Below are 6973 nucleotides of genomic sequence, written 5' to 3'. Positions count from 1 at the left end.
TCTCTGCCATTCGGTATTCCTCAGGTGAGAATTCTTTGTTATTGCTTCTGTCTCTGGTTTGGGCCTGGTTTGCTCTTGTTTTTCCAAATTTCTTATTTGTACCATTAAGCCATTTATTTGTACTCTTTATGATTTCTTAATGTAGGCCCTTAGTGCTATACATTTTTCTTTTAAAATTTCTCTTAATATGTCCAAGAAGTTTTATTGTGTTGTACTTTCATTTTCATTTAATTACAGTATTTTCTTTCATTCTTGATTTCTTTCTTGACCTATTTATCGCTCAATGTGTTGCTAAGATGTAACACACAATGTGTTACTAAGTCCCCATGAGTTTCTGTAATCACCAGAGATTCATTTGCTGTTGATTTTAAGCTTGATTGCATATGGTTAAATAGGATTGTTTTTGTTTTTGTTGTTGTTCAAAAGACATGACTATTAGAAAAAGTGAGGCATTAAAATAATCTACTATCATTGAGTTGGAGTTATTCTGTTTTGAGACCCAGTAGTATACTTTTTATTAAATTGGAAGTGCTGGAACTTGATGCATATGTGTAATATCTTTTTGGTTAATTGTTCATTAAAATGAAGTATCTTCCTTTATCTCTTCTACTTTGTTAGGTTTTAGGACAGCAATGCCTGCTTGGTTCCTGGTCCCTTTTGCTTGAGATACTTTTGTCCATTTCACAACAATAATGGTTATACAACATTAAGTGCTCAGCCCTGAAATTGTGTGTGTGTGTGCCTAAATATATACCCAAAAAACAGCCTTCCTAGTCCATTTGGTGGTATTTGTTTGGTGTTACTTGTTTGCATATGATTTGAGGGCCCACACTTGGTATTAGTCATCAGGGGGCTGATGTCTGGGAAAACTGTTTCTCTGATCTTAGTATTCCTTTGTTATCCTTAGCTTTTTGTCTAGGGCAGGGCTCTGGGAGATCCCCTCCATGGCAGCATGTCTATTGGTGTTGTCATCATTCATTACTTTTTTATGCTGCTATTTTGTTGAGGGTCATGAATGATGCTCCCCTGTCATTTAGGAGCCATAGTCTTACAGCAGACTTCCTGTTTCCTTGGCTCTTAAAGTCTCCTGGCCCCCTCTCCTGAGATGTTCTCTGTGCCTTAGGGGCAAGGCTCATGTTGTAGATGTATCAGTTGTGCCTGGGCACCCAAGACCATGTGTTCTCTGCATTTTGACTAGCTGTCATTCTCTGTAATGGTCTCTGATGAAGGCAGTTTCTCAGTTGAGGCCCATTCTTCCTACATGACCTAGTTTTTGTTAAGGTGACAAAAATGCTAACCAATCAAGGAGTTGAGACCATTAATATAAAGTTATTATTGAAAGTGTGTGTTGAGTGCTGCCATTTCATTGTTGTTTGTGGTCTTAGTCCTACTTTGTGTTTCAGTAATTATAATTTTGTTTATTTTCTTTAGTCTCTTGGCTGTGCTTATTTTCAGTCCAAAGTATTGCTTCTCTGTTGGGCTGACTTACTGAAAAAGAATTCTTTCACCCTGTTTATATCTTAAAAAGTTTTTCTTTGTCCTTCAACTATGAAAGATAGTTTTGCTAAGCATAGTAATTTAAATTGGTGTCTTAGTTAGGGTTTCTATAGTTGCAATGAAACACCATGACCAAAATCCAAGCTGGGAAGGAAATAACATTCACCTTACACTTCCACATCATAGTCCATCATTGGAGGAAGTTGGGACAGGAACTCAAACAAGGCAGGAACCTGGAGGCAGGAGCTGATGCAGAAGCCATGGAGGAGTGCTACCTATTGGCTTGCTTCTCGATGGCTTGCTCAGCCTGCTTTCTTACAGAACCTAGATCATCAGCCTAGGGATGGCACCATCCACAATAGTCTGGCCTTTGCTCTATCAATCATAAATTTTAAAAATGCCCCACAGCCTGATTTTATGCAGCAGTCTCTCAATTGAGACTCTCTCCTATCAGATTATTATATATTGTGTCAAACACTAGCTGGCATGACTGCTGACCTTGGATTCTTCCCTTTCTTCTGTGCTTATAATTAGAAGACGTTGGTTTTTTCCTGGTGTCCCAAAGGTCTTGCATGCTCCTTTCCTTGAATGGTCCAATTCTTCCATTTTATCTAATACTCTAATATCTAATATTAGGATAACCCTAATATTCCACTTCTATTTGATCCTTTCTATTCGTAAGTCTTTGCTTTAATTTAGTTGAAAAGCACTGTTACATTGTACAGATGATTCAAAATTTCTAAAACTCAAGGGAAAGTGCCAGTTAACCAGATAACCACCAGAAGGGGCTGGTTAACTGAGAGAAAACACAATCTGACATAAATGGCAAAATTACTAGCATTTACTTGGGTTACTCTTAAAAAATCCCAACTTACAGAGTTAATTTACTACATACCAGATAAAGAAAGGGGGCTATGTTCCTTGAGAAATAACATGCTTTGAGAATTCTGTAAATTATTGTTTTCAAGGTTACTGGGCTGGGGTGGGGTGGATGTTGGAAAGAAGTAGACATATGTGTGGCTTTGAACGATAGCACACTCTTGGAGAACTTCAAGTAGCCATTGTCCAGTGGGCTCTGATGGAGCCACAAAACCTGTTTCAAGGAAGTGTCAGCTACTTGTGCCCACTACTGGAGCCTCTCCTCACAGCTCGTGCCTGTCACCCTGGATGTCACTGGGATGCTGGGCTGGGAAGCCATGGAAATTCCTTCTCCCTTAGAACATCAGGTCTCAGTTTGTAAGCGACTTTAGTTCCTGTTAGAGAGACACAACGTTCTGATATGGGAAATCTCATTGCAGGAAACCACCTGAGGAAGAAGCAGGAGCCTGACTGAACTGAAGGTAAAAGGACCTCAGGGGACCATTAACTAGAGACAGTGCCTGACAGACACCAGAATCCTTAGCAGATGCATATAGTTGAGTCGGCAATTCTTACTTCTGGAATTTACTCTGAAGAAATAAGAAAAGTGTAGAAAAGATTTATTGATGTTATTTTAAGAATATTGAACATTGAATTTATTTTTATTTATGAAGAAAGGAGGGCAATGGCTTAAATGTTCTACATTAGGGGAGTGACTAAGTGATCAAGAAGTATTAACAAGGGCTGGCAAGATGTCTCAATGGTTAAGGGCATTGGCTGTTCTTCCAGAGGTCTTGAGTTCAATTCCCAGCAATCACATTGTGGCTCACCACCATCTGTAATATGATCTGATACTTTCTTCTGTCATGCAGTTATACATGCAGATATTGTACTCATAGACATAAAGATAAATAAAATCATTTACAAAAAATAGGTATTAACAAACTTTAAAACTGAAAGAGTCAGAGAGCAAGATGTTTGGCTCAGTGTGTAAAAGTACATGTCTTAGGAGCCTGATGACTTGAGTTGATCCCTGTATCCCACTGTAGAGGGAGTTTGGAAAGAAACAAACCAACATCTAAAAGACTTTCAACGAGCTCTGTGGCCTGTGTGCATCTGCATTCACAGCACACACACACATATGAACTCACACTTCACATACATTCACCCACACTCACACACATTCACAGTCACACAAAATCACACACACACACACACACACATACACACACACACACACAATGTCTTGCCAGGGAAACTGGAATTCTTTTTTGAAGGTTTTTAGTATATAACAAAAACAAAAATTTACAGGACTCAGAAGGAATCTAGAAGACCATTTTCTTAGAGTCTGAGTGGAAAACCACAGGGCAGGAACGCTGTAAATCTTGGCAGCTGCTAGGAAGAAAGGGAAGGGGAAAACAAAGGCATGCCTTTGAGAATGGATCCAAAAAAACAGGCAAGTTCAGCAATGAAGGTCATCTGCATGGAGAGTGGGCAGGAGTCTGCAGGGAAACAGGAAGACCAGAGTGTCAGGAAAAATAGGTTTAGAGTTTGGACTGGTGTGAGAGAAAGAGACAAAAAGCAGGGCACGAGTCACACTTTTAACTTAGAATTCAGAACAGTGGGCAGGGGTAGCACTTTCCTCGTGGAAGCCACTGCAGGTGGTGGTAGGGTTGTTGGGGGAGCTTTTGAGAAGTATATGTTCTCCACAAGGGGATAAGTATTCCTCCCTGCTCTTTAGTTTGTCTTCAGGTAAATCAGGTGTAGGCCCCTGGCCAGGTGACTCATAGGCCTAGCTAGATTAACTCTAAAAGGATAAGACAGAAATAAGCGACTTCACAATTTTTGGAACAGATAAGAGTGTCCTGTCTCTACCCGGGGCCAGAAGTAGAACTCAGAGTTCATTCTTTTTGCCAAGAGGAAGTAGCCTTGTGATGGGAAGTGGTGTCCAAAGCCAGCCGTAAGGGAGTGGCCCATCCTCGACTGCCTCTAAGGTCACTAGCCTCTATTAGCTTCCTAGCACTGACATCTCCTCAAGTGTCAAGACCCTGGAATCATTTAGGAGGTGGTGTCATATCAGTCTGGCACCTTCTGGTTTACAGTCAAGGAAACTATTGGTTTTCAGTCACCTGCCCTCAAAATTCCCTGAGCAGCTTGTATCTTCTGTTCTTACCTGAAGTAAAATAGAAAACCAGGCATGGTGATGCAGGCCTGTTAGTTCAGCACTCCAGATGAAGAAAGGTGAAGACACATATTTGATACTAACCTGCAGTCTATATTGCATTCCATGTTAGTCCGGGATATACAGTGAGCCACTGTTTCAAAAAAAAAAAAAAAGTAAACAAAACTAGCTGGATGATAATGGCAAAGCATGCCTTTAATTCAAGCACCCTAGAGGCAGAGGCAGAGGCAGAGGCAGAGGCAGAGGCAGAGGCAGAGGCAGAGGCAGAGGCAGAGGCAGAGGCAGAGGAGGCAGAGGCAGGTGAATTTTTGTGAGTTTGAGACCAGCCTAGTTGTGATGGTTTGTATATTCTTGGACCAGGGAGTGGCACCATTTGGAGGTGTGGCCTTGTTGGAATAGGTGTGACCTGGTTGGAGTGTGTTTCACTGTGGATGTGAGCTTAAGATCCTCACCCTAGTTGCCTGGAAGTCAGTCTTCCACTAGCAGCCTTTGGATGAAGACTTAGAATTCTCAGCTCTGCCTGCGTCATGCCTGCCTGGATACTGCCATGCTTCCACCTTGATGATAATGGACTGAACCTCTGAACCTGTAAGCAAGCCCCAATTAAATGTTGTTTTTATAAGACTTGCCTTGGTCATGGTGTCTGTTCACAGCAGTAAAACCCTAACTAAGACACTAGTCTACAGAATGAGTTCCAGGACAGCCAAGGCTACACAGTGAATTTCTGTCTCAAAATAATCAGAAAATCAAAAACAACAACAAAACAAAAACAAAAGTAAACAAAGAACAGACCTACACTGCTGGCTGGGAGTGTTGCTCAGTGGTGGGTACCTGCTTAGTGTACACAAGGTCTTAGGCTCATTCCTACCAGCACACATAGCTAAAACTCAGTACATTACAGATATTTGTCAATTTTACAATATAACTTGTAGCCAAAAGAAAAATATTTCACATATTTTATAGCAGCAGTCTAAACTATTATGAGTCAGAACAGGGGACTGGGCGAAGAAAGAGGTTCTAGAGATTACCATGATAGGTGGAAGACTGGAAGCCCTTCCCCACCTGGGCTTCACTCAACCAAGGGAGCATGCTCAGGAAGACCTAGCTTTGTTAGAACATGGGGGATGATATTTGCACTGAGCAAATATCATAGAAAATGGCATGCAGAGCCAATTCCTTCCTCTCTTAGAGCCAGGCCATCGTTCCAGCATGGTGCCATCCTGAGCTCATCAGGATCTCTCCTTTAATAGATGTCTCCACACTAACTATTTACGTGCTCTGTACAACCAGTTGTAAAAAGTTATAAGAACCTGTAAACTCCAGCAGCTACTTCCCGGACTCAAATCTGTGCCTAAAACAGGAGCATCTGGAGTTCACATGCAGCACTAAGCCTGGAAAGTGAACACAATTATAAAATAAATAAAATAAATAAAAATAATAGTTCTAAGGGGCTGGAGAGATGGCTTTGCTGTTGCATGGTCTACTCTTGCAAAGGAACCCATTTTGGCTCATGGCCCCAAGGCCAGGCTATTCACAAACACCAGTAATTATAGTTCCTGGGGATCTAACACCTTTTCTGGAATATATACACCCATACACACAGTTCATAATAAAATCTTCAGAGGCTGGAAAGATAGCTCAGTGGTTAAGAGCACTGACTGCTCTTCCCAGAAGTCCTGAATTCAATTCCCAGCAACTACATGATGGCTCACAACTGTAATGGGATTTGATGTCCTCTCCTGGTGTGTCTGAAGATAGCAACAGTGTACTCATATACATAAAGTAAATGAATAAAAATAAAGTAAAATCTTCAAGAATAATTTTTAACTGAATGATATTTTCAAATTGTTACTATCAGGATATATATGGTAAACATCTGCAATGTTCTTCATTGTCTCCATAATTCACAATTGGAGTAGGGCTTGGTAATGCATGACTATAAACATCCCAGAATCAGAGAGGCTGAAACACTGGGATGGGTTGTTCCATGTTCTTATCCTCCTATATCAGAATTGGAGTTGGAAATAGAGGCTCATATAAAATTTGCACAACAAGATAACCTTAAGTGGAAGGAAAAAATGGCATAGACTCACCTCCAGGATTGACAGTCAACAATTTAAGTGAGAGTGTTCACAGACCTAACTATTATTTGGAGGTTTCTTTTTTTAATTAGGTATTTTCTTATTTTGCATTTCAAATGCTATCCCAAAAGTCCCCCATCCCCTCCCCGCCACACTCCCCTACCCACCCACCTGCATTTCTTGGCCATGGTGTTCCCCTGTACTGAGGCATATAAAGTTTGCAAGACCAAGGGGCCTCTCTTCCCAGTGATGGCCAACTAGGCCATCTTCTGATACATATGCAGCTAGAGACATGAGCTCTGGGGGTACTGGTTAGTTCATATTGTTGTTCCACCTGTAGAGTTGCAGACCCTTC

The 6973-nt window shown here is 41.0% G+C and overlaps 2 protein-coding genes across 4 annotated transcripts in view; both read left to right on the top strand.

Annotated features, from left to right (window-relative positions):
- The window catches only part of LOC110308703 (baculoviral IAP repeat-containing protein 1b), a 58352-nt gene that overhangs the window by 3542 nt on the left and 47837 nt on the right, over positions 1-6973 (top strand). For 2 of the 3 annotated variants that reach the window (XM_021181109.1, XM_021181110.1), the window contains exon 2: positions 2796-2837. The exons of the other annotated variant lie outside the window; for it this stretch is intronic. The gene's annotated coding sequence lies outside the window, so the exon portion shown is untranslated. The remainder of the gene's footprint in view (positions 1-2795; positions 2838-6973) is intronic. 3 annotated transcript variants of the gene reach the window in all.
- Positions 1-6973, top strand: part of LOC110308704 (baculoviral IAP repeat-containing protein 1e) — a 420416-nt gene that overhangs the window by 397787 nt on the left and 15656 nt on the right. The window lies entirely within an intron of this gene.

This window comes from Mus caroli, chromosome 13 (genome assembly GCF_900094665.2).
Source record: "Mus caroli chromosome 13, CAROLI_EIJ_v1.1, whole genome shotgun sequence".
Classification (NCBI taxonomy): domain Eukaryota; kingdom Metazoa; phylum Chordata; class Mammalia; order Rodentia; family Muridae; genus Mus; species Mus caroli.
Note: the sequence above shows the minus strand (reverse complement) of the source record. Positions and strands in the feature narration are given on the sequence as shown.